A 27,422-nucleotide genomic window follows, 5' to 3' on the forward strand; every position below is an offset into this window, starting at 1 on the left:
TTTAAAAACAAAACAAAACAAAAAAGCTCTACTCTAAAAAATGTTCATTCATATAACAGATTCATGCTACAGGCCCACACAAGAAAACCTGCCCAGACTTTACCAATCTACTGCATGAATACTCACTCAACACAAACCTATCAAACTGCTGCCAGGCCCCAGCCCCCTATGTAACAGGCACGAAGACTGGACTTTACGCTCTAGGAGTGAACAACAAAAATTAGTGCCTATTTTTCTCCCCACTGTAGGCTCACATACATTGGGATGTTTTTTACATAGCTGCCAAACATAGCAATGTCCAAGAAGTTTGTTTTTTTATTTTTTTGACAGGCAGAGTGGACAGTGAGAGAAAGAGACAGAGAGAAAGGTCTTCCTTTTTGCCATTGGTTCACCCCCCAATGGCCACTACAGCCGGCACACTGCGCTGATCTGAAGCCAGGAGCCAGGTGCTTCTCCTGGTCTCCCATGCGGGTGCAGGGGCCAAGCACTTGGGCCATCCTCCACTGCCTTCCCGGGCCACAGCAGAGAGCTGGACTGGAAGAGGGGCAACCGGGACAGAATCCAGCACCCCGACCGGGACTAGAACCCGGGGTGCCGGCGCCACAGGTGGAGGATTAGCCTAGTGAGCTATGGCAGCACCGGCCAAGAAGCTTGAAAATGGAGTCATGTGATGACTCATGGGTGCTCAGTAATGATCTAATGAATGGAAGAAAAGCAAGTTGCATGACCTGAGCTGGTCCTGACATACTCAGCTTTCTGTCCCTGTCCTTCACACGTTAGGCTGTGTGAGTGCAGAGGGTAGCTCCTTCCCAACCCAGTGTGCTAACGGCGGTTTGTTTCGGTCATCACTGGATCCCTAGCCTACCACTCAGCACTGCATGCACACTCATTACATTGGTTCAGTGAAGGGCATGATCTCCTCTCATCATTAGCTCAATGTTTTCTTGGGCAAGCGGACCTGGGCAGGACCTCCTCACTGGCAGGCACACACCATCTGTCTCCCCAGGGCCACTGTTGCCAGAAAACACAACACACATTTGCATTTGTCCACACCACCAGTCCAAGTCCATCCCACAGATAGTTTGTCAAGTATCTGAAAGTAGCAATGACCAATGCAGGTGGAACTGGGTCACAGGCAGCAGTGAAATTCGGTCCAAATGCCAGAATGAACTGAACCCAGTGCCAAATTAATCCAACTGCCGACTTGCTTCAGCTGGTACATCCTGCGTGTGCGCCAGCTCAGCTGCTGCCCCGATTCATGGGTTGATTGCAGCCCCATTCTGGGGAGTGCACAGACATCCCATTCATTTGGGGCTTTGTTTTCTTGAAAATTATCACACACATTTGGAATTTTTTCATAGCTGCCAAACATAGCAATGTCCAAGAAGTTTGCAAATGCAGTCATTTGATGAAATAAGAATTGGAACATGAGTGGGGTCAATGACGAAGCAGAATGGCCCGTGAAAGATCAAAAGGAAGAAAATGTCTTAATTGCTTTATTAGAGTTGTCACTGCCCTGCTCCAACCAATCGCCTAATTTAATTTTCTCAGAAATCTCACTGAAGAAAATATTTAATATTTAATCCTGAGATATGAATGGATATATTTGACATTTTGAATGTATGTCCCTCTATGAGTATTGTTGATCAAGCTGATTAACAAAGAAGTAAAAAGACTGGATGGAACAGGAATTAAGCTTGCAAAAGGCCTATGTACATTTTCCAAAAAGAGTTTTCTGATACGTGAGTGGTTTCACAAGAGAGGTTATACCATATAATTTGAATGATGAGGAAAACACCATTATACCTATATGAATTTCCAAATGAAAGCATTTGAAAGGCAAAGTTAGGTCATGCCCACATGGTTACCAAATAGAAAATACTTACCATGCGGTTTTGTGTATCACTGTTCACATTCAACAAGAATCCAAAGCATTCATTCTAGTAATCTTGACTGCTATATATAAATGGAAATTAGCAAGGAAGGTCTTCAGAGCAAGTATTGTAAACGTGTTTAAAACTTAAAAATGGTCAAATGTCTCAAGAGAGGTAGAATTACAGCCTAGAAAAAGAAAGTACCGAAGAAACCAGACATAAATTCTAGACTAAAAACAAAGCATATAAAATGAATATTTACTGAACTGGCTAAACAAAACACTTCAGACAACCAAAGAAAGGCCCACTGCAGCAGAACACAGATCAGCAGACTTAATTCAGCATCAAGAGGAAACCAAAATATAGAAAAAACAAGATGAGCACAGCTTTCCTAATGCATGGAGTCACAGAGTATGTCAAACAAAGACGTAGGGAAAACCAAAAGGAACTGAAATAATCTTGTGAAAAAACTGGAATTCAGAATCTATTTTGGAAAAATTTACAAACCATACGGTTTTCATAATACATCTTTATATTCTGCAAGACATGTTAAGCAAATAGGTGACCATCTCCTAATTCAAGGAAAATGTTTCAGTTCACAACTCCAGGGAGCTCAACAAACCGCAGGCAAGATAAATACAAAGGCAATCACTCCCAGGGCTATCGTGAGCACACTTGTGAAAACCAAACTCGGTGGCCAGAGCTGTGTTACAGCAAGCTGGTTAAGCCGCTGTCTGTGATGTCAACATCTTATACAGCACCAGATTGAGTCCCAGCTGCCCCACATCCAATCCAGGCTCATGAACCTGGGAAAGCAGAAGACAGAATGAAAGCTTGGGCCCCTAAACCCATGTGGGAGACCCAGATTAAGCTCCTGGCTTCTGGCTTTAGCCTAGACCAGCCCTGAGCATTGTGGCCATCTGGTGAGTGAACTAACAGATCAAAGATATCTCTCTCACTATATACATATAGTCTGTAACTCTGCCCCTTAAATAAAGATAGAAAAAAAAGAAGTCTTCAATCAGCCAGAAAAATATACCTCTTAATATAACAGTGAACCCATATTTGTAGATACACTGACTTACTTTCAAATACAATGACGGCCAGCAAACGTTGGAGCAATATCATAAAATAACTGAAAACCATTCATCAAAATTCAATTTTCAGGAAACATAGTCCATGTGACATCAAAATGAACACACAGCATAACAACAACAAGGCAAAGAAAACATTAGAAAGTGAAAGATAGTTAAGAAAGTTGGTTCACCACAACACTGATTACAAGAAATGCTAAAACAAGCTTTTCCAGGCTCCAGGTAAACAGAAATGAATAGAAATGGCATAGGCAAATATATAGGTAGATACCTAACTACATTCAAAAAGCAACATATTAACATTATGGCTTGTTGAAGATACACATATGTAAAAGGGTTGATGACAGCATCCCAAAATATACACAAAGGCCAAATGAGTTCACACTTTTGCAAACATATTCCATTTCAAGTGAAGGAGTACTACGCTATCTTTGAGTAGACTCTGATAAATTAAGGATGCAGACCGTTATCTCTAGAATTGCAATTGAAAATACACAGATATGAACCAATGTAATCAATACTTAACTGTACCAATAGGAGTCATAAATATATACTAAGAAGAATATGGCAGGCTTGGTGTCAGCGCTGTGGAGCAGTGAGTTAACGCCCTGGGCTGAAGCACCAGCATCCCATATGGGCACTGGTTCTAACCTGGCTGCTCTCTGCTATAGCCTGGAAAGCAGTGGAAGAAGGCCCAAGTCCTTGGGCCCCTGCACCCGCGTGGGAGACCTGGAAGAAGACCCTGGCTCCTGGCTTCAGATTGGCGCAGCTCCAGCCATTGCGGCCATCTGGGGAGTGAACCATCAGATGGAAGACCTCTCTCTCTCTCTGCCTCTCCTCTTTCTGTGTAGCTCTTTCAAATAAATAAATCTTTTAAAAAAATACATGGCAGGCTTAACCACAATCATACATTAACTTTATTAAACATTCAGAAGGACTGAACAGAAGATATGGGTCCACCCATATGCTATATGCACTTATATATAAAGGCACAGAATGGGAAAATGAATATACCATGGAAATAGTAAGCATGAGAAGGTGGCACCACTACATTTGTACCAGGCAAAAAAAGGGTTCAGAGAAGTGCAAATTAATGCTATATATGCCCCTCCTGGAAAGACGAAAATAAAAAGACCAGCAGCATCAACAGTGGGAGAACCTAAGGAGCAATTAGAGTTCTTGTGGATAGTTTCGGAGAAGGAAGAATGGTATGATTAACTTGGTTAGCAGTCTAGGAGTTCTTCATACCATTGAACGTAAGCTACCTTACGACACAATGACTGCACTAAGTATTTAAAAAAATACAAACAAACAAACAAAAAAAACAAACAAGCGTTGAGAAGGCCATCTGGTGCAGGGATACAGCTGCCACTTGGGCAGTCCGCATCCCTGCTGAAGACAATGTCTTGGTTCAAACCCCAGCTACGTGCACTGTTGGAGGTAGCCAATGATAATTCAAGTACCTGGGTCAATGCTACGCACATGAGTGGCCTGTTCAGAGCTCCTGGCTCCTAGTTCCTATCTTTGATCAGGCCCATCCCCAGCTGCTGTGGCCATTTGGAGAGTGAAGCAGTGGTTAGATGAATCTCTGTCTTGATCCCTTCTCTTTCTCCCGTTTTGATTCTGTCTGCCTTCCAAATAAATACATAGTTCACTGAAAACATATGGCCACAAAAAGAGTTCAAGGTGGTTCATAATGACTTTATTCACAGTAATTAAAAACTGCCAATAGGCACGTCCAACAAGTGAAGAAGGGAAGACAATCTGTAACGCATTCATGAGATGGTACGCAACTCAGCAATGAGAAGTTGCAAACTAATGCACATGTAACACAAATTTCAGAAATACCTGTTCAACTGAATAAGCCAGATATGAAAGAATACACATTGTGCTATTTCCTTTGTATAGTTTCAAGACCTGGAAAATCCAATTTATTGAGATAAAAATCCAAACATCATTAGCTTTTGAACAAGGAAGGTAGCTCTGACGGGGGCGTGGGACAATTTTTTTCTGATGATGTTCTACATCTTCATAGGAGCCACAGTTAGACAGACTTCTGCTTTATATGGCTTCCTGAAACTCAGATTGCTGCTCTCATAAGATTTGAGAATTTGACTGCATGTAAATTTTTCTTTAATTAACAAAGTCACATTTCTCCAGAAAGACACAGCCAGAATGGGAAAGCTCATCAAAATTCAAGGCCCATGCTTCCCGCCTCCCCCACCACCACCACCCAACTATTTCACACTGCACTCATTAACATGAAACTGTGGCAAGAATTTTAGACAATGATTTAGGTTGGTATTTTGGGTTCTGAAAAACCATCCTATTTTTGTTTTTCTAATAGCAACATGTTCACTTTGCAAAATCTTCTTTCTGAGGGAAAAACAGAGAGCATTCCCTTGGGAAGCAGCATCAAGCTCTTTAAAACTGCAGGGGTGCCAATTAACACAGTTTCAGAAAGTGCCTGAACCGAAATCCCAGAGAGATATTCTTGTATTACCCAAGTGCAGCGGCCATGAAACACCATGGTGTTTCATAACGCGTATCTGTCCGCAGTCATCTAAAAAAAGTGTGTTGCGGTGGTTTAGCTTCCTTAATTCTGCCCCTTTTTATCAATAGCACCTTTTGTATGCCTTCAAGATTTGTGACAACAAGGGCAAGTTTGGGTGTTGTGGTGCAGCTGCTTAACCTGCCACCTTCAACACTTACATACCATACGGCCACTGGTTCAGGTCCCAGCTCCTTCACTTCTAAACCAGCTCCCTGCTTATGTGCCTCGGAAAGAAACAAATGATGGCCCAAGTCCCAGGGAGACCCAGGGAGACCCAGGGAGACCCACCAGGGAGACCCAGATGGAGTTCCAGTTTCTTGACATTAGCCTGGTCCAGCCCAGGCTGCTGCAGCCATTTAGGAAGTGAACCAGTGGATGGAAGATCTGTCTCTCATTCTAAGTCTGCATTTCAAATAAATATTTTTTTAAAAAAAATTCAAGTCTGTGAATTTCTGTGGGTAAATAATTATTTATGCAGACATTTTTCAATTAAGTTTGTGAACTTCTCAATGGTATTTCTGTCCACTCCCAGCACATTCATTCATTCAATCCTAAGAGGTACTAGAGTACTACTAATACAGTAACAGAGTCCTGTCTCAAGTTCAAACACAAAACAGACACAAGCCTTGGTTTTAAGAGACTTAGCCTAACACTGGTAATAATAATTACAAAGATGAAGCTAAAACGTCCATCAGCACTAGGGAGCACATCTGACAACTGCTTAAGCATGCTTGTGCAACTATACCATTTCTCAACGGGAAAAATTAGTGTTGATCTAATATGTATGCATTCCAAGGCTCATCTCTGCCTTAAACGGAAAATGCACCGCATGCATAACTCAAGACTCGGAAAACCAAAAACAGACTGTGACAGCCCCTTGGAGTACAAGTGGAGTCCATCAGACTGTTAGTACCCAGCTTAGATTTTTTTATAAATGGCACCTAAAATATTCCTTAACAGCTATTGCCACTAGAGCTGTAATTGTAGTTTTACTGAAGAGCAAAACCAAAAATTCAGGACATATTTTAACCTTCAAGTTCCTCTTTATATCATGTCTTCCATACTGTTTGGGAGAATTATTATATGTATAATACATAAAGAGATAAAATAATGGACAGAACTAATCCACAGATGACAAAAAAAACTTCCTGTGTCCATCTAAGCTTCAGGGATTATTGAAGATTTTTTTTTTTTTGACAGGCAGAGTGGACAGTGAGAGAGAGACAGAGAGAAAGGTCTTCCTTTTGCCGTTGGTTCACCCTCCAATGGCCGCTGCGGCCGGCGCACCGCGCTGATCCGAAGGCAGGAGCCAGGAGCTTCTCCTGGTCTCCCATGCGGGTGCAGGGACCAAGCACTTGGGCCATCCTCCACTGCACTCGTGGGCCACAACAGAGAGCTGGCCTGGAAGAGGGGCAACCGGGACAGAATCCGGCGCCCCAACTGAGACTAGAACCTGGTGTGCTGGTGCCGCAAGGCAAGGCGGAGGATTAGCCTGTTGAGCCACGGCGCCGGCCCAGTGAAGATTTCTTAAATCCATTATTCTCATTTGTTTGACAACTCGAAATTGACCCTGTAAACCACTAGCTCATCTGGGAAATTGTGTTATATAATTTCAGGTGGATTAATTAGATGTTTAAGCATGCGTAATCCATATTTCTATATTCCTCTATCTAGGTTCTACTGCCAGAACTTAAACACTTAAGAACTCAACAAGCAACCAGTGCAGCTGAAATTATTAATTCACTTATCAAGTGATTCAAAGTCATTTGGATTACGTGTCCTGGGCTATCATTTCACCACTCATGACACACAACAGTGAAGTCCAACAAGATAGAAGTGGCTCTTGGTAGAGAAATAAGGGAACCGCATGAGGAATGTAAAAATCAGTCTGGATAATTAAATTGTAGGAATTAACAATTACTTTGAAAATACAAAATATTTATACCCAAGCTTCATTTTGATATTGTTTCTTTGTCATTAAAAATATAGACATAGTGAGACCCTCACCCCCCAATCTCCTGGTTCACTCACCAAATACCTACAACAGCTAGGGCTGAGCCAGGTGATGGCAGGAGGCACAAACTCCATCTTTGAGTCCCATGTGGGTGAAAGGACCCTAAACGCTCATCTTTCAGCTCCACCTCCCAGAGGCAGCATCAGCAGGAAGGTGGAACTGGGAGCCCAACGGGGACATCAATGCCAGTGCTTCAGGACGGGATGGGGGAGTCCTAACAGGCACCTCAAGTTCCAAGCCAAATGCCCCTCTTTGCCATCTCAGCCTTCGCAATCAGGATAAAGAGCTGAGAATACACAGTGTGTGGGATTCCCACAAGTGACCCATCCGACTGAGGTTTCAAGTCCCCGATTCTTTTCCCCAAGTGGAAATTTTAAACAATATTGGGTCATGCAAACAGGAGCTGCAAATGTTAAAAGAGGTACGTGAATCAAGGATTTGGCCATGGAAGTTTTGGTGAGCACAAGTGTTTAGGAGTGCTGAGAATGCGTTAAGTAAACTGAAAGTAGATCTTCGTAAAATTTAAGAGCGGGAATAGGAAAGGGAGGAGGGAGAAAGATTGGAGCATAACCAAGAAGGAGGGTAGGGTGGGAAATACCACAGTGTTCCTGAATGTGTATATATGAAATACACAGACTGGTGCCACGGCTCACTAGGCTAATCCTCCGCCTAGTGGCACCGGCACCCCGGGTTCTAGTCCCGGTTGGGGTACCAGTTCTGTCCCGGTTGCTCCTCTTCCAGTCCAGCTCTCTGCTGTGGCCCAGGAAGGCAGTGGATGGCACAAGTGCTTGGGCCCTGCACCCCATGGGAGACCAGGAGGAAGCACCTGGCTCCTGGCTTTGGATCATAGCAATGCGCCGACCTTAGTGACCACTTGAGGGTGAACCAACGGAAAAAGACCTTTCTCCCTCTCTCTCTCTCTCTCACACTAACTCTGCCTGTCCAAAAAAAAAAAAAAAAATACACAAAACTTGTATGACAGTAAAACAAAGCATGCCCAGATCAAAGGGGCAAGGATGATGGGAAAACGAAGGCGACTGAGAGTAGCTGACTTGCTCACCCTATTTAGTCAAGTAAGGGATCCTTAATTCCATACTTACTCTGGCTACTCTCACTCTCTTCTATTACACACTACTCAAACAACATGGATGGCACTGGTGCTACCTTCCCAGTCTCACAAAACGGAGGCACTGAGCGTACACTCCACAGGAAAAGCACACGTTGCAGGAACTGTTGATGGTCTCCCTCATCCTACTTCTTCCAGGCCAAGCTGCAGAGACAACCAATTGTCTGGTACAAGAGACGAGCATCCACTGATTCGTATTTTTTTCCCTGAGTGCGTCAGCATTACATTCAAAAACAAGTGCCATTTTCTGGGTGTTTCCCAACCTCTCAGAACTGCCTATGGGTAGTCACAACACTCAACTCAATTATCAACCTCCATGGCATGGACATGGGATCCTGCCCCACCAGTGAGGGTGAGTCACTCTACCAGGCCCCCTCTTCTGCCCCTGTTTGTGGGCAGGTGCTCAGTGTCGCATCGCCTGCGTGTGAAGAGGAGGCGTGAATGCCCCAGATTCAGACCAGTTCCTCCTTGCTGCAAATTTATGCCTTTTGTATTCCTCATCAGTCACTATTCAGGTAGAAGGGGTCAGAGCTGGATTTTACACAATCCCACTATTGATGTACACTTGTTCTTGACCTCATTCCTCAACTGCATAATGGCTTTGATACAAAGTATCTGTAGGAAAGTAAAGAAAAAAAGATAAATTTAGTCTTCATTCCTGGTTCCTAGCAAAACCTTGAAAAACCGTTGGACTTTCCAGATGGATCCGCATGTCTTTCCCACTCTGGGGGAACTCAGGTTAGGTTGTCACCCAACGAACTTCTGGATGGAGGTCGGTCAAGTCAAAAACCACCAGTCATGTGACTAAATATTGGAAGTCAGACCCAACCTGACCTCCTGGGAGGGAAGAGATGCTGGACACTGAGTTTAATCAGGTGGTCAAGGATTTTATCAATCCTAATGAAGTAATGATAACCACCGCCAGCCCTCTCCAAAAAAAAGCAACTCTGGACACCAGAGCTCAGGACATTTTTTGCTTATTCAAAACAACACTGAGCCTGGAAGGCAACAGATTATGAATAAATGGGGAGAAGATATAACAACTTCGATCCCTGCTATCTCTCATCCCAAGTGCATCCCTGACCTGAAGCTATAACCCTAAGGACAGCACTTAGTTCTATTCTGGGAACCGGTGTCTGGGCACAGCCAGGCCGTGAGAATTGCAGGTGGCCTGTGCACTCCCACAAACGGCAGTCATGAGGAAGACTGTTCCCTTGATGTGTGCAGTTTGCCGTAACTTGCGGTGGATGGTGTTGCATCGTGCTGGCACCGTGGCACCGAGAGTTAAGGTAACGTCTGTGATGCTGGCACTGCATGTAAGCAGTAGCTGGAGTCCTGGGTGCTGCACATCTGATCCAATTCCCTGCTAACATGCCTGGGAAAGCAGCAGAAGATGGCCCAGGTACTCAGGCCTTGCCACCCATGTGGGATACCCAGATGTAGCTGTGGTCTGGCCAGTCCCAGCTATTGTGGCAATTTGCAGGGTGAACCAACAGATGGAAGATGTCTGTCTGTCTGTCTGTCTCTCTCTCTCTCCCCCTGTGTATGTGTGTGTATGTCTAATCCAGCTTTTCAAATATATCTTAAAGTGTACAGCTGTATACCCAGTTCAGTTCCCAAAAAGCTATATATGGATGTCCAAATGATTGGAACCTCTATAATTCAATTTTTGAAAGGAATTCTGAAGTACTCCCTTCTACACATGTATGTAAATTGTGTGTACTGTTTTCCCTGAAGGTGTCTTGCAGCAGTGGTTAGGGTATTCAATGATTAGCTAATTTTCCTTGAGCATTTAATTGCTTTAGAGGACCAGAAGAGAATTGGGAAAGAAAACAACCAGTAGCCAAGAGAAAATGTCAGTGCACACAGAAGAGATTCCCTCTGAGCCCAGAATGCTCAGTGCACTGACAATTTGTATGTTTATCACTCCATGAGGGTAACACAGGATATTCTACACCAAGACAGTAATTATGAACTACAAAATGCTTATCCCTAGTAAAATAGACAACACTAACTCCTTTTGAAGCAGTAAGTGGGAGCTAATGTTATTTCTATCTCCCAACATGTCACATTCCCCAAAACGTAGACCCTCAGGGTCAAGGAGTACTTACTACACAAAATAAATATTCAGAGCAAATAGAGAAGGAAAACACAAAATGACAAACAGGAAGCACAATCATCCTTAAGAACGCGCATTGGTCTCTTGATGAAATGCATGCTGTCATTCCAGAAAAGGCTTTGACAGAGGAAACCCAAGTATCACGTCTGAGTGCAAAGATGGCATGAAGGCTCTCCGAAACCCGAGGGGAGGAGTAGAATCGGGACTCTCACAGTCCCCATTTCTGCAGGAGGAGAAGAATCGGGGCACTCACCGTCCCCCCTTCTGCAGGAAACGTAAGTCATCCACCTTCTGTCCAGAGGTTAGGGTTAGGGTTAGGGTTAGGGTTAGGGTTAGGGTTAGGGTTAGTGTGTTCCCTGAAGCGTGTTCATCATAAAGCAAATCTATTCTTGGGCTAAGCATTACTTGAAATCCACACTGGAGACCAAGAGTTCCTACTGCAGCCAGCCAAGGGCATAATGCTAATGACATGCAGGAAGAGAAAGCATGAGGATGAGACAAGAGTCCCCAAACTAAAAAAAAAAAAAAAAAAAAAAAAAAAAAGGTATCTTTGTCCTTGGTGGAAGAGTGCCACTTTTCTCTTATTCATCAAACAGTAATGAATGGTCCCTAAGAGATTCTGTAATGGATTAATGAAGTGTCCTTGATTAAATAAGGGTCTAATTTTTTTTACTCTACATATGTGCTAACTGACTTGCAGGCATTAACTCATTTCATTTCCAAACTCTAATTATTGAACACACTTAGTTCTTTCCATTTTTTCACATTAGGGAATAGAAGCTCAGCACATTCAACTGTTCTGCCCCAAGTTACAAAGTGAAGAGGTGGCAGAGCTAAGACATAAACCCTGCAGCCTGTGGTCATGGTTTTATTTCTTATGTAAGCAATACAGTGTTTGAGCATCTGCAAGTCTGAACTGCATCTCAAGCCAGTTTACCCCACGTGTTCCAGCAGGGACAGGCGACACCCCTCAAAGCCGTTCAGCCATCACCAGCCATCTTAGCTTGGATCACCTTCACTCTTAGCTTGCCATCTGCTGACAGATAAACAGCCTGGAAAATACTCTACAATAGACTCTTTGTTCTGGGGTCTTCCTACTAGAAAAAAAAGACACTTGCTGTGGGAGACACTGTCAAGCCATCATCTGCTCTCATCTTGGTATGTGTGTGTTACTCTTTATAGCACTCAATGAAGGAAGAAATAGACAATTAAACAATATGTCTTGCCATGCTCAGAAAAATCATGATTTCTTTATTTTTAAGCTAGTTTTATTTGGCTACAGAACCACTGTCACCAGGTAACATGAACTTAGTTATCCATTTGTTTGTTAATTGCCTTTCACTGGAACGTAATTTTATTGAGGTCAAAGAATGTATATATATTTATACTATGTCCTGTTTTATTCCTAGCATCCACAACAATTCTCAATAGTCATTTTGAATGCGTAAGTTAAAGACAATTGTCAAAGAATTTCATTTCAGGATGCAAGAAGGCTACTTTAACTGCTTGATGAGTACATAACAAAAAATTGTGTATGTGTACGTGTGTATGTATACACAGACACACACGACTGCATTACATAAATAGAATTTTCTAACTTCTATGTTTGAGCGCAGCAGCTATGAGAGTCTTCTAGGCTACTCCAAGATCCCAAAGGTTACTGCAACAGAAAACACAAAGAATCCATCAAACCTATCTTTGGACACTGTCAGTCAGCACGTGCGCATTCAATGTTCTTTCATTGAAACTCTCCAATGAACCCCATTAAAGGAAAGCAAACTGACACAAAATGTATCCACTGTCCAAAACCACCTAAGTGGAAAATAATGGATTCAGGATCAAATCAAGAAGTTTGAAGAGCAAATGCGTCTCATCTAAGATCAGGTAAGGAACTCTGTCTATCTGAAAAGTCAACCCTGAAGAGAGCTAACTCATCACTAGTTGTAGACAAGATTAACTCAGCAGTAACTAGATTCTGAGCAAACGTATGATCAATTCCTGAAACGCATGGCTTAAAAACCTTGAAAAATAAAAACTCAATGTACTCTTCCATTCTACAAATGAGAAAACTGAGGTTCCAGGCAGCCAGGGGATCTCAGGTGATGATTCAGTTTTCTAACTGTGACATGGGTCAGCAAAGAGCTTCCCTACATTAAGCTAAAACCAAAAAAACACCACACAGGGCACAAAGGCACATCAAGGTGCTCCTCTGTCCTTTAGAGTTTCCAAAACTATTTTGAGTTCTTAGACTTAGTCTGCACCATACCACCAGAAACATTCATTCCTGACATTCACTGCCTGGCTCTGATTGAGTTATTTACTTAGGTTGCACACCAAAGGCATTTGTTGAAAAGGTGGAGCATTCCAGAAACAAACTGAGCTTTTTCTATTCACTGCAACAACATTCCCCCTCCTGTACATGAATGATTTAATGAGATAATGGGGCTCTGGGAGGGAGCACAGATCCTGAAGGCAGCAGACACTGCCAAAAATGTCGTTTCTTGACGCCTGTGGCAAAGGAAAATGCTGAAAATGGGCCGGCGTAAGCACAGCACGAGCTACTTCATAATGCGCCGTGCAGCCATTTACAAGGTATTTTATGTGATGTGTTGGATGAAAATAACAAACACCTTGTATCAGAGGGTAGAAATGATGTCTTATGATTCTTCTAGCTGCTGCAGTATCACTTCTGTCACTCGACAAACCTAGGGAACGTGTAAGTCTCAAGAGAAGCCTTCAGCTGTCAACAGTTAGCAAATTCACCGGCTGCTCCATCGTGGCTTGGGTGTGGGGGTTTGGTGTGTCTTTGCTAGGCTTGCCGATAAATCCTTCTGACAGCTCATCATCTGTACCGTTCTTCTGCCCTGCCTTCCACAGAACTGAAACATTTACATCATCCCATCAATCAATTTGTATATAATGCAAATTCCTAAAAGGTGATCCAACAGCATAAGCATACAATGTCAGCATCTTTAGACAAAGAGCTCACTATAGGAACACTCCACATGTGAAACATTCTCACCACGGTCACAACACCCCTTACAGACCTACTGTTTTCTAACTATCAGCTTTTATTATATCAGCATCTCCCCATTTCCCTGACAAACCAAACAAACTCTCTTCAAAGTCATGGGCCAGCTTCCAAACTGTGGAAACGCTTTAAGACAGTCCGTATCGAAACTTGCCTTCTCGAATGCCCGTCTCATTAAGTGATTGCATCAACAACCATGGCTGCCTTCCATTTTAGTTCTCTGTGGAAGTTTCCCCACATCTTTGCATGAAGAGCAGAGGTAGCATATGCAGCCCTTCCGGTTCTCCCAGAGCTCACAGTCAGCATTTCAGTTGTGTGTATCAACAGTCAAACGAGAAAGAATCTATCTTTCAAGTATGTTTAGAGAATTATGGAAGAAACATGAACAGCCTTAAAAGGAAGTAGATCTACAAAGCATGATTTGATACAGAAACTGCAACTGATGCAAGAAAACTGAATAACATCCTAAGTCTATACTTCACCTTTCTCATTGATTTTATAACTTGATGTTTTAGTTATACTATTTATTTATCCTATTTGCTCTCCTATAGATTTCATGCTTTCTCTGTTATCATTGAATCCTTAAAGGCAAAGGACTGCACTGCCCAAAATGAGGTAACTCCCCCGGGTCACACTGGAATTTCTCCAGACTTCTGACCAAAACCAGTGGAAAGTGATAGTTACTCACCCCATGTGCAGAAAAATCTCAGTTCTGCACAAAAAGACCAGAAACTCTAGGATTACTTATTCTGGGTCATCACCCATTTATCTGTAATGTATTCCTTTTGTCATTTAAAAATTTCTTTTAAACTGCAATTCTTGTTTTCACAATCTGTTTTGGATTTCTGCTTACAGTTTCGATATTCTCTTGGCTTCTCCTTTAAGGCGCACTTGAACCACTCTTGGCAATCAGTTCCACACATGCCCCTGACACTGGCAACCCAGAAGAACAGAAGGGCCATCCTCTCCATCCAGTGTGAGTGCCCGCTGTGGGGCCGGCCAACTCTATACCCGCGGTGTGGAAGGGCACTGATGTCTGGTGAACTGGATTGTGATGGCCACAATACTTAATGTCTGTTGATCACCCACAGATGCATTATCCAATACTCCACCTTAATCTTCCCAGCCTGAGTGTTAATAGAAGATATGAAAAGGGAGGTTCAGAAATGTTAATGACTTCGACCAAGAATACACAGTTACAAAGCAGTGGCGAATTCAGGCCTGTCCAGATGCAAAATTGATTCATGCTGTGGTCAAGCTCACTGGACCAGGCTGGCCAATATTAGCCAACTGGTAGAGTCTGCATACCAACACTAATAAAGTCATTTCACATTTTCATAATCACTTAATCCTCACAACCTTTGAAATAGGTTGGCAAGTTATCGTTTGTATGCTGCGGATAAAGGGATTATTTCATAAACCCGACTTCTCTGGAGAACTTGTACGACATCTGTGGAATGACTGCCCTCACGAGCTTTCAGCTCTTGGAAAACACTTTTATTGCTTCTTCCATCTCATGTAGTCAGGGCTTTGGAACAGAGTCTTTTTCCCACAGCTGCGTCTTTAGAGTCCCCTGGTCTTGGAAGTCTTTCTCTCTCAGCTGTACATAAACTGGTCCATTTCCTATCAGCTGGAAAAAGGTCATGAGAGCTGTTAGGAACTTCTCACTGGCGATAAAAATGTGGAATCTTTTCAGACACGGAAGAGAGAGAGTAACTTAGCAGGCAGCTTGGCATGCATTGTAGATACTCATTAGTTGCACCTTAAAAATTTAAAGATTGTCGTAAAGAAAGCCATCTGTTTGCAGGATGGGATTAACATGTTTCACAAATTTTAATATGCTAAGATTTTTTAATCCAGCAACCCAAGATGAAGTCTATTGACAAACCAAATCTCTTAATTATCTAATGTGTCTCCTGATCCTAAGAAAAGGCATGCTTATCAAGTTTGTTACGTTTTGTGATGCAGAGAGAGGAAGAGGAAGACAGAGAGCAAGACTTGCCAGTGCCTGGTTTGTTTCCCCGGTGTCCCCAACAAGTGGTGTAGAGCCAGACTGAAGCAAACAGCCCAGAACTCAGGGTCACCCACGTGGATGTCAGGGACCAAGGGTGCTACCCCCAGGGTCAGCACTAGCAGGAAGCTGGAACCCAGAGAAGAGTAGGGACTTGAACTCAGGTACTCCCATCCGGGATGTGGGTACCTTAACTGGTGTTTAGAGCCAGGCCTACCACCTGCCCCAAAGGTTATTTTCAAAAATAAATCCTACGCTTACAAGACAGCTTTTCACTTCCTCCTGTTTATTTTTATTTTGGCCTCCTGAGTGCCTTCCCTTATGTAGCAGCTGTAGCCCCATCTAAGCTGTCTGTTCTGCGCCCTTTCATACCACTGGAGGGAACTCAGAACGACGGTCACAGAAACCAAAGTCCAAACCAGCTGTGGACCAGGCAGTGCTGGCTTCCATTTGCCCACAGCCCGCAGCCCAAGAGTGGCCCAAGAACGTGAGCAGCAACCTCCACTCCTGGGTTGGGAAGCCTGGATTTTTCCTCTTCCCATTCTTTTACTTCTTCTTTAACAAGCCTAACATCAAAGGACAAATAATAAACTAACATTTCTTTTCACAGAGTTCAGGGACACAGGTGGAAGCCTCACAGCTTTCTGCTCTGACAAGATGCATGGAAATGTCTGAAAAAAATGAACGAAGCCCTGCACTGGAGCAGAGCAACCAACCACCAGGCCCCAACTCTTACCAACACCTGTGCGCACAGAAGTCACAAGGCATTGGTCAAACATCATGAATTATGTGAACCATTTCTTTGGAAATAATTTATTTCCTTCCTTTCCATGACATTCACATCTCCCTTCAGGAAACCCATGATGTAATGTGCCACTCTCATTTAACACAAATCCTGGATTTTGCATCCATCTAAGATCCAACGATATGTAGTTAAAAATGAATAGTGTAAAAAAACACTTTTATCTCCATAGGGCTTTAAAAATCTTTAAGTAAGCACTTGCATACACATTTTACTCACATATACCCTCTCACACAGATTTTTTATTCTGATTATGCCTTGAATGTTCTTGCTAGGGAACCTTGCATACAGACAACGGCTTTAAGGAACTCTCTAAGATCCACTGGATGAAGTTGAAAAACAAAGCGATGCAAGGGCTCAACAAAAAAAAAAGTGTTTCTAACAGACACTTAGCTTACAAAGATTTCTTAGCCCAGAAAAAAAGAACAGTCTTGACAATGACCAATTCAGAATGTTGGAAGAGGTGTTTACAGAGGACAGGCTGAGATGGTTTGTTCGAATATGAATATTGTTAGGAGTCCTAAGATTTGTGTTTCTATTTGTTTTACCTGATCCCTGAGGTGAGGAGAGCTGGGTTTTCACTCCCAGGTGACACTCAGAGAAAGGCTGTGACAACAGCAGTTGCTGATCCAAACTAGGGAAGAGGACCGAGTCAATGCTCACTGCCTCTTCCTTTTATTTTGCCAAAAAATCACCCACCCGCATTCTATGTTTCCTGCAAAATAAACACATGCACTGCTCAAATGAATGCTAGAGAGAAAACACCTTTCTTTTAAGGATAAGCTGGAGGAGCACCTGAGTGTGAGCTAGACATGCTGTGGAAACAGTGTGGACAGCAGTAAGAATACACAACCGATGCCAATGACAAATGGCCCAAGAAAAGAAGTCTTTTCCTTATGAGATCAAATGTAATTCAAATAATGAAAAAAAAAAAAAAAACTTAGCCATCTCAGTTATTTACATAACATATGTGTGTGTATATGTGTGCATATTTACAAACACATTGTCTATATATTTCATATTTACATTAAATTGATTTATAACATTTATTTAAGGTTTCACTTTTTGAAATGTGTAGCAGGGACAGGTCTTCAGCCTACTGGTTAACTTGTCAGTGAGCAGTCCCCGCCCTGCACTGTGCTGCCTAGGGTTGAGTTGTGGCTCCAGTTCCTGACTCCAGCTTCCTGGTAACACACAGCTTGGAAGGCAGCAGTGCTGTCTCAGGAACTCATGTGGGAGATCTAGGATCCTGGCTTTGACCTCAGCTCAGCCTTGGATGCCGTGGGCATCTGGGGACGGAATCATTAGATGAAAGCACACATTTCTCTTTCTCCTTCTCTCTCTCTTCATCTCTGTTATTCTGTCATATAGACATATACGGTAGTATGAGTACATATATTACAAACACTTATTATATATTACATATACATACCTTCCTTTGTAAGGTTTGTAAATAACTATTTTTGAAAATTTTACTTGTATATTCAACGTTGGCCTCATCTTCACCAGCCCCATGTTGGGATACATTACTCTGAAGTAAGTCATCATCTTACATGTTCTTCAAGTATGGTACACACTCAATGTAAGGTAAACACTGCCTCTGAAAATTTTACCCCAAGACATAGCATGGAATTCCATAATGTCAATAAATCAGTCTGTATTTTTCCATTAAGTATATAACCATGACTACTACAAGATAACTATTTACTATTTTTATAAACTGAATTTGAAGACATAGAATGATACCAAATGTCTTTAATTGTTAAGTCATATGTTCATGAGTATATATCCAATAAATGTTAATTTCTTCTCCTACCTTTTCTTTGGTCTGATTATACAACATCCATAAGCATTAGAGACGAAAATGCATTCAGGAAATTTCAGGCTACAGCCTGCAAATGATGCTTTGTTCCTCTCAGTAAATAGATTAACCTACATTATGTAAGGCTCTATAAGTAAACCAATATGCAAGACAGCTCTCTTTTATTTAAAACTACTACAAAACCTAATCAGCCATTTTGGATTCTATTTATTAAACTGAAAACAATTCTCAGGTCACCATTTCTTTCCGATCACACCTTCCAGCTCCAACTGTAGTAGTCAACATCTTGACATCCCATTTAAACACCCAAAAAAAAGGCCGTGGTCCATTTTTCCAACTAAACTAGAAAGCAAGGCTCTCGTGTCCAGAGAAGTAGAGCAGACCACCAAGAGGTCTACAAAACCCAGCCATGCTGTGAGCATGTTCGCAGACATCGCTTCTGAGACTGAATGTCCACTGAGTGCCAGGGCTGAGTCAAGTAAGAGAGCCACAGCAGCAACACAAAAGTGGTTTTCTCTGAAGCCCACAAACCGGAGGGACAGCTGCACGTCTGCTCTGTTAAATTCAAGTTGCAGATATTCAGAGCTCAGAGGAGTATGGACGGGATGGTGGAGGTCCCAGGAAGCCAAGGTGCAGAATCCATGAGATCATCAGGAACTCAGTATGCCCATGCACACATGAGCAGAACTGAACACATTAGTGCCACTTGATCTGCCCTCAAATAAACAACTTCAGCACATTTTAACCTAGGAAAGATTTCAATAGTCTTACAACTCAAAACCAACTCCTTAAAACTCAACATTTGCATTATTATATCTATCACATGTTATTTGATTATATACCATGCACTGTCTTTTTTTATATGATTCATACGTTTCAACTTTAAAGCCCACTGACATTTGCAACAGATTTCAACAAACATTAATGGTTTGCAACAATTAAATAAGGATCATGTTGCAAGTGATGGTGCAGGTTCTATTTCTAGAAGAGAGGTAAGTATCTGTGTGAATGTACATGTCCCCAGCAAAAGAAATGAAGGAAGCACTTAACTATCCAAGTATGTCGAAGCAAATAGTTGCTATACTGACCACTCAATTCCTTCCTACATAGTAACTAAACTGTTAGGACTGAGCGTATTTTGTTCAACTTCTAAGATACTTAGAATACTTATTGCTAACACCCATTCTTCCTGCTCCATTTGTTACTACGAAAGCTCTCAGTCATCAAAACATACCAAAACTGTAACTTAGGAAAGAGCTATACAACTGCTTTTGCTCATGATTAGAAGACTGTCATTAGAATAAACAAAAAAAAAAACACTATTAATCGTTTGCTTAACGCTACAACGCATCGTAATAAAACTACTTATCCCATTATAAATCTAGGTAGATTATTAGCTGAAGAACCAAGAACACCTTGGTTCTTTAAATACAAAGATATATTATGTTCCAAACGTAAATGTAGGTAGATAACATGGTACATAATTTAAGTATGAGATTTATAAAACCAACTATCAGCAGCCGATGTAACTTTGAGCCTCGGCTGTTCAAAATTGAATGAACTGATGTGGATTAGACTGAGCTCAGTCTGATAATATATGACATGAAACAGATTTCACAGGCTATATGAATCCCTGTACTGTCTCTGCAAACCATTTCTCAAGACTTCACAAGCAAGCAACCTAGCCCCTTAGCAAGCTATTAAATCAGATAATGCGTTCTACCTGGGGATATGAAATGCTCATGACATCTATGTCTTTCAAAGTACTAGGAAACGTGTTTCATTTCCAGGCTCATCAAAATACACTTAGTCGTTGAAGAGATGCTATTAGGTGATCCTTAGCATATAACAATTTGAAGGAATTAGTCTTGGGAAAAAGAATTCACTTTTTTTCTTCTTAAAAATTCTTAAAAAGCTGCCCTAGGTGCTTGTTAAACCTCTACAAATCCTCTTTTAATTTCATGAATTGAATAGAGAATTCCAGAACAGCAATCCGTCCTTGTACACACAGCTAGAAAAGACAGTCCACACTGCAACTGCCAGCTACCTAGTCCACAGCCCTGCTTGGATGGCTAATGGGCTCATTTGAATGGATACACCTAGGATGGAACCTATCTCCATTTCAAATGCTTCTCCCAAGTCTCCTGTGAGTGGGCAGCAACCAGATTCAACCAGTGCCTCACTGACAAACCTAAATTCTGCACACACCTTGTATGTAACTATCAGTAAAACTACTTAACTCGGACTTCAGCCAACTGCATAACCACTTCCTATCATCATCACTGGTAGGCAAGACCTAGAGAAGAGGCTGTTGAACTCTGGCAAACACCAGCCTTTCCTGGAAGGTTTTTCCATGATAGCGATCTCATCTCCTTAACCTCCAAACTCTGTGTCTTGGGAGTTCTGGGGTAGGACTATGTGATACTGACATTGCTACTCCAGAAACCACCAGTCAGATCCACTGTCCTCAATGCAGTGCCCCTCCTCTCTTACACAGAGTGCCTCATAACGTCTCTGAAATTTGTTGTCCAGGAAAGAGTCAACTTCATTTTCTTTACTTCTAAGTCAAGCCGTATCACTTCCGCTCTCATATGGCTCCAACCACTTTGTTACCTTCACACACGAAAGAGAGGAATCTAGACTCTCTCCAGTAACCCACACAACCTGTCCACGTCATCATCTCCCAACTAACAAAATCACCGATCATTCTCTGACTGCACTAGGGTTGTCTCATAAACATCCACATTTTCCCACCTGAGCCTGCTCAGTTTGCTCGTGGCACCCCTGCAATACTAACTCCCCACTTTGGCACAAAACATTCCCAACTATCTGGTCAGAAAGATCTTTTTTTTCTTAAAGATTTATTTATTTATTTGAAAGAGTTACAGAGAGGAGAGGCAGAGAGAGAGAAAGGTCTTCCATCCAATGGTTCACTCCCCAGTTGGCTACAGTGGCCAGAGTTGTGCCAGGAGCCAGGAGCTTCTTCCAGGTCTCCCATGTATTTTCAGGGGCCCAAGGCCCTGGGCCATCTTCTACTGCTTTCCCAGGCCATCGCAGAGAGCTGGATTGGAAGTGGAGCAGCCAGGTCTTGAACCAGCACCCATATGGGATGTCGACGCTTTAGGGCAGGGCGTTAACCCACTGAGCCACAGTGCTGGCCCCAAGATCTTTATTTTCTTAACAGTGACAGAGAAGACACCCAGACCTTAGTAATTGCATTTGCTTACTTCTTTTCTCTCTCTCCCTATGAAAATATAAATCACAATAGTAGACAGCTTGGCAAGCTACTTTACTGCTGCAATGGCACTTAAATCCCAGTAGATTTTTATGTGATTAGAAAATCAGCAGAAAAAAAATCAATGGTTATTGGCCTAGAGATGATAGACGAACAGAGAACATCTATCACGCTTTTGCATCAAGTATCATGTTAGACACTCAAGAGTATTAGTTAAATCATTACAAAAACTATGTACTACAGTCTTTTCTACAAATGGTACTAAGATGACAAGAGGCAACTCGGCAAAGTTTTATCACCAGCTTCAACAGCAGGTCTAAGAAGACCCTAGGAACCCCAGTCTTTGTGATTGTGTAGCACAACTGGGCAAGACTAACTCCTTTCCAAACGACTCAGTGTCACATACCATGCTTCCCTGCAGTACCGAATACACGAGGTAATTTTTTATAAGAAAAACAAAGCTTCCATATAGGATTCAAAAGAGGATAAAGATAATACAATTGGACTACGTGTCCACAAGTGTGTGTGTGTAATTATAAGCTGACATGGAGCCTAATAGCCACAGGAAAGTGCCCTGCGTAACAAAGGACCTTGTGCCACAGTCAGGAATTGGAGTTTCATGTGCTACACATCAGAAACCAGTGAAACGTAAGTAAAGGCAAGGAGCACCTCATGTTGCGAACCCATCAAAGCTAGGATGAAAATGGGACTGTGAGGTCCCCCTTATGAACTTGTCATAAGGTCAATGACTTCAATCTCCAACAAAAGTATCTACAGGGAGGGGTTCAGACCAAAAGCAGCAAAAGGAATTCTGCAATCCAAAGCTCAAAGGACCAAGTGTTTCATGAGAAAAAAAATGCGACAGTGTCATCAGTGCAAGGCAGCTTCCTGGGATGAGAACTCCAGACGCAGTCCAGTCATCTTAACAACACAGTGTATTTCAGGACCACATTTTGGGGAAGAGTTTTGTTAAGGAAAAGAAAAAGTTTTGGGCCTGGCATCTGGCTGTACGTGATGTAACGGGCATCAGCTTACTGGAAACCCGTGTCCACAGTCTCTACTGCGCATCAGGGCAGTTCATTCAACACATTCCTGGAGCAAACGAAATTCCAGGTTTAATCTGGCATACAAGATTTTCAAAATATATGCATCAGTTTTCCTAAAACACATTTTCCATGAATTTTACAAGGACATCCCCCATTTATCCAAACTCCTGTTCCACCAACTCCCTTCCAAGTCCCATCACAGGCAACTCACCCTGATACAGATCTCCACCTACTCCTGCCTACTCATCACCTCCGGCCGTGTGCTTCCCTCAGGCACTGATTCAACACCAACAAGTGCAGGCTTCAATCACCCAGCCCTGATTAGAAAGTAACCCAGCATCAGCATGGATTGTTTTCATGTGAACTCCTCCCAACTGACCAGTCATTTGTGCAGTTTTCCGTTTTTGGTCGTAGCAGTCACCGCTACCCTGTTGAAAGGCTTCAGTAAAGTCTTCGGGTTGTCATGCTATCTTGGATTTATATGGCACCATTCTTTCAAAGAGCACAGTGACCTTTATCGTCTGCCTCACAGTATCTGCGAAGAACAGGCATTATTCTCATTTAACAGCTGACAGAACAGACACAGAAGGTGAGGGGCTCTGCGAGGCTGCTCCTTTATACTCTTGTTAGCAGTGACCTCACGCCACCCAGTTCTTTATAGAATGTGCGCCTCTAAGGAAAAGGAGGCATTCAAATTACAGTTAACTCCCAAAACCGACGGGCCTGGCCACTACTTCAACGTGAAACTGAAGGTTAACTTAACATAGAAAACATGTAGTTCTTTGGCTACCACATAGCAAATATTATAGCAACGTGACACCCATACTGCCTTGCGTTTCTGATTAACTAAGAGAACTTCAACTGTTTCAAAGACACACAAAAACGATCTGAAACATGGCATCCCATCTCTACTTCTTTCTTATCAAAGATAGCAGCTACCAAATTCTAACAACATCTGCGAATCAGACCTGTGAACAGCTCAACCATGAAAACCAACTCAGGGTTCTCAGATAACGAAGCAATGTCAACAAGTAGTCTGTATTCCACCCCCACCCCCCGCCATGTTCTCCCAAAATCCACCCACTCATTCATTATTAGGTGTTCGTCTGTTACTTACAAGTTAAGACACTGACAATGGCTCCAGTAACTTGCACACCTTTTCTATGACTAAATCTCATTTAAGGGAAATTTTGTAAATCACCTTCTTAGCTTTGACTAAATTCTGCACTGAGAAATCCTAATATAGTCATGTTGGAGCAAAACAACGACATCAACAACAGAAATGAAGGGAGCAGTCACGCAGCCTAGCAGGTAAGATGCCTGCACCCAACAGCAGAGTACCTGGGCTCAGTCACTGGCTCTGGCTCTGACCCCAACTTCCTGCTAATTCAGACTCCAGGAGGAGGTGGTGGTGGCTGAAGTGACCGGGTTCCTGCCTCCCATAGGAGAGAGCCAGACTGAGCTACTGGCACTTCACTCAGTCCAACCTGGCTGCTGCAAGCATTTAGAGAAACAACAAAAAAAGTTCTCTGTCATTCTGTGTGCATATGTGTGTCTGTCTTGTTGGCATCTTTCAACTTTTTAAAAAATAGAGGGAGACTATCTTACTTAGGAAAGACTTGGAGGATACCATCACAATCACACATGCAACCCAGCACCCCTATCCCACAGGTTCCTTCACCCTCTCCGTCCGCCTGCAGGCTTCCCCTACATCCCACGTTCCACGAGGAGTTTATCATCATGCAGATGACAGAGCTGCAGGCCTCGGGAGGGCCTAGCAACCTGCGTTCCTGGACAACGATGGGAAAATCACACGGGCAGGTGGCCTGTTTCTCCTCAAGGAAACGGAATTTCTGGAATTGGCAAATGATCACATGGCTGCTAGTGATACCAGAATTCACCGTCGGGTACATTCCAGCCTGCGCCCATCAGGATTCAGCCGGCTGTGGCTTGAGGGAAGCACTAGGAGACCACAGGGCCCATCCCATCACCTGTTGCACAGGCTGCGTTCCTCTCTGCTACAGACGGCAGAATCTACGTGGCTGTGACTGTGACAATGGGGACAGCAGCGTGCGGGCAAAGCGTAATATATATTTTTTTAAAGATTTCTTTGGGGGCCAGCACCGTGGTGCACTAGGTTAATCCTCTTCCTGCGGTGCTGGCATCCCATATGGGCCCCAGTTCTAGTCCTGGCTGCTCCTCTTCCAGTCCAGCTCTCTGTTATGGCCTGGTATAGCAGTAGAAGATGTCCCAAGTGCTTGGGCCCCTGTACCCGCATGGGAGACCAGGAAGAAGCTCCTGGCTCCTGGCTTCGGATCAGCTCAGCTCCAGCTGTTGCGGCCATTTGGGGAGTGAACCAACAGAAGGAAGACCTTTCTGTCTCACTGTCTGTAACTCTACCTGCCAAATAAATAAATAAAATCTTAAAAAAAAAAAAAAAAGATTTCTTTGAGGGCCAGCGCAGTAGCACAGTGAGTTAAAGCCCCAGCCTGCAGCTCTGCCATCCCATATGGGCGCCGGTTCGAGTCCCGGCTGCTCCTCTTCAAATCCAGGTCCCCGCTACGGCCTGGGAAAGCAGTAGAATACGGGCCAAGTCCTTGGGCCCCTGAACCCGTGTGGGAGACCCAGAAGAAGCTCCTGTCTCCTGGCTTCAGATCAGCTGAGCCCTGGCCATTGCAGTCACTTGGGGAATGAACCAGCAGAATGGAAGACACCCCCCCCCCCCGCCTCTCCTCTATGTAATTCTGACTTTCAAATAAATAAAATAATTATTAAAAAAAAATTTCTTCAAAGGCAGAGTTACAGAGAGGAAGAGGCAGAGGCAGAGAGAAAGAGGTCTTGCATCCGCTGGTTCACAGATGGCTGAAATGGCCAGAGCTGTGCCAATCCTAAGCCCAGAGCTTCCTCCAGGTCTCCCACATAGGTTCAGGGGCCCATAGCCAGAACTCGAACCAGCACCGATATGGGTTGCTAGCACTGCAGATGGCGGCTTTACCTGCTAGACAATAGTGCTGGCCCCACTGGGCTCTTCATTAGGACAGCCAACTGTGCCTGTCATTTGTATAATCCCAGAGCCATATCAAAGTGTGTGACAGAAGTGCACAGACTTCATCAGTTTAGAACAACAGCTCCCAACCTTGACTTCCTGTCATTCCATCTGCAACCTTCATGCAACACCGTTTGCTACTTAGGATGAATTTAACTGCCATCTCTTTTTGTTTTTAAGGCAGAGTTAGAGAGCGAGAGATACAGGGAGGAAGAGAGGAAGGGAGAGATAAAGGCAGAGATCTTCCACTCACTGGTTCACTCCCCAAATGGCCATAATAGCCAGGACTGGGCCAAGCTGAAGCCAAGAGCCAAGGTCTTCATCTGGGCCTCCAATGTGGGTATGGGGGCCGAAGCACCTGGGCCATCTTCCACGGCTTTCCCAGGTGCATTAGCAGGGCCGCGTACCTGCCATCTTTAGCCTTTCACCCTTGAGCAGTGGCCTACATGATGGGTCTATCTGTCTAAGGCCTGTGCATGACGGTGCACTCTGGTGCCTAAGAAAACAACTGAGCCGGTGCTGCGGCTCACTAGGCTAATCCTCTGCCTTGTGGCGCCAGCACACCAGGTTCTAGTCCCGGTCGGGGCGCCGGATTCTGTCCGGGTTGCCCCTCTTCCAGGCCAACTCTCTGCTGTGGCCAGGGAGTGCAGTGGAGAATGGCCCAAGTGCTTGGGCCCTGCACCCCATGGGAGACCAGGAGAAGTACCTGGCTCCTGCCTTCGGATCAGCATGGTGCGCCGGCCATGGCGGCCATTGGAGGGTGAACCAACAGCAAAGGAAGACCTTTCTCTTTGTCTCTCTCTCTCTCACTGTCCACTCTGCCTGTAAAAAAAAAAAAAAAAAAAAAAAAAAAAAAAAGCAAGCAAGCAAGCAAGCAACTGAACATCTAGCTGTATTTCTTGGCACATTATTCTGTCTAAACTTATGCTTGTATATGATTTAGGATTATTTCTTATGTGTATGGCAATGAGATTCCCAACAGATGTAACAGGAGTAAATATCCCACACTGTTATTTCCCCCTGGCCAGCACAGTACCTTTTACAAAGCAGGTACACGGTAAATCTACAAAATCCTCATTCACGCTGCAAAGCTGTGCTTTTCTTTTAAAATTCCAGATGAGTTGACAGTCATCAAGGTTTCGCATTTGGTGATAGAGGACTATGGGAGAAAAGTATAAAGTCATCTGGAAGCCAGGAAGGGAACAGTCTCTCTCCTAAGCACGTGGCATAGACAACTGATGAAAGAGGACGGTATGTGAACCACAATAGTCTGTGACACATTCCTTCTAGAATGTTCCACGAAAAAATGTGTGGAAGTCCAAGTCCTCCCCAAAGTTTTGTCTATGCTGATTAGGTGGAACTGAAGTAGGGTAACCTAGGGTTTCAGAGGCGGAGGTGGGAAGAAGGCTTTCAGGAACCCCCAACAATGGACAATCATGTTCAACTCCCCGAAGGCAGCAGCTGAGGCTGCTCCAGTAGGCTGGAAGCCTCCCTGCCTCCTGTGGCTGCGAAGTCCTGGGGACTGACGCCCCAGCCTCTACTCTGACAGCTGAACCCCTCTGGGTGCCAGAACCATCAACCCACAGCACCAGCCCTCACCATCAACTACTGCAGAGGGCTGATCTAGCACCTCTCTGCAAACACTTGT

At 43.5% G+C, this 27,422-nt stretch overlaps 1 protein-coding gene and 1 long non-coding RNA gene across 6 annotated transcripts in view; both read right to left on the bottom strand.

The window, feature by feature from the left end:
* GRM7 (glutamate metabotropic receptor 7) overlaps nucleotides 1–27,422 on the bottom strand; it is an 826,769-nt gene that overhangs the window by 604,584 nt on the left and 194,763 nt on the right. The gene's annotated exons all lie outside the window — the stretch shown is intronic.
* The window catches only part of LOC127487208 (uncharacterized), a 54,510-nt gene continuing 27,088 nt past the window's right edge, over nucleotides 1–27,422 (bottom strand). The window contains exon 2 of the long non-coding RNA XR_007913807.2: nucleotides 1–27,422. This exon is cut by the window's right edge and continues 17,511 nt beyond it. This is a non-coding gene — a long non-coding RNA (uncharacterized lncRNA).

Source organism: Oryctolagus cuniculus, chromosome 10, assembly GCF_964237555.1.
Source record: "Oryctolagus cuniculus chromosome 10, mOryCun1.1, whole genome shotgun sequence".
NCBI lineage: Eukaryota > Metazoa > Chordata > Mammalia > Lagomorpha > Leporidae > Oryctolagus > Oryctolagus cuniculus.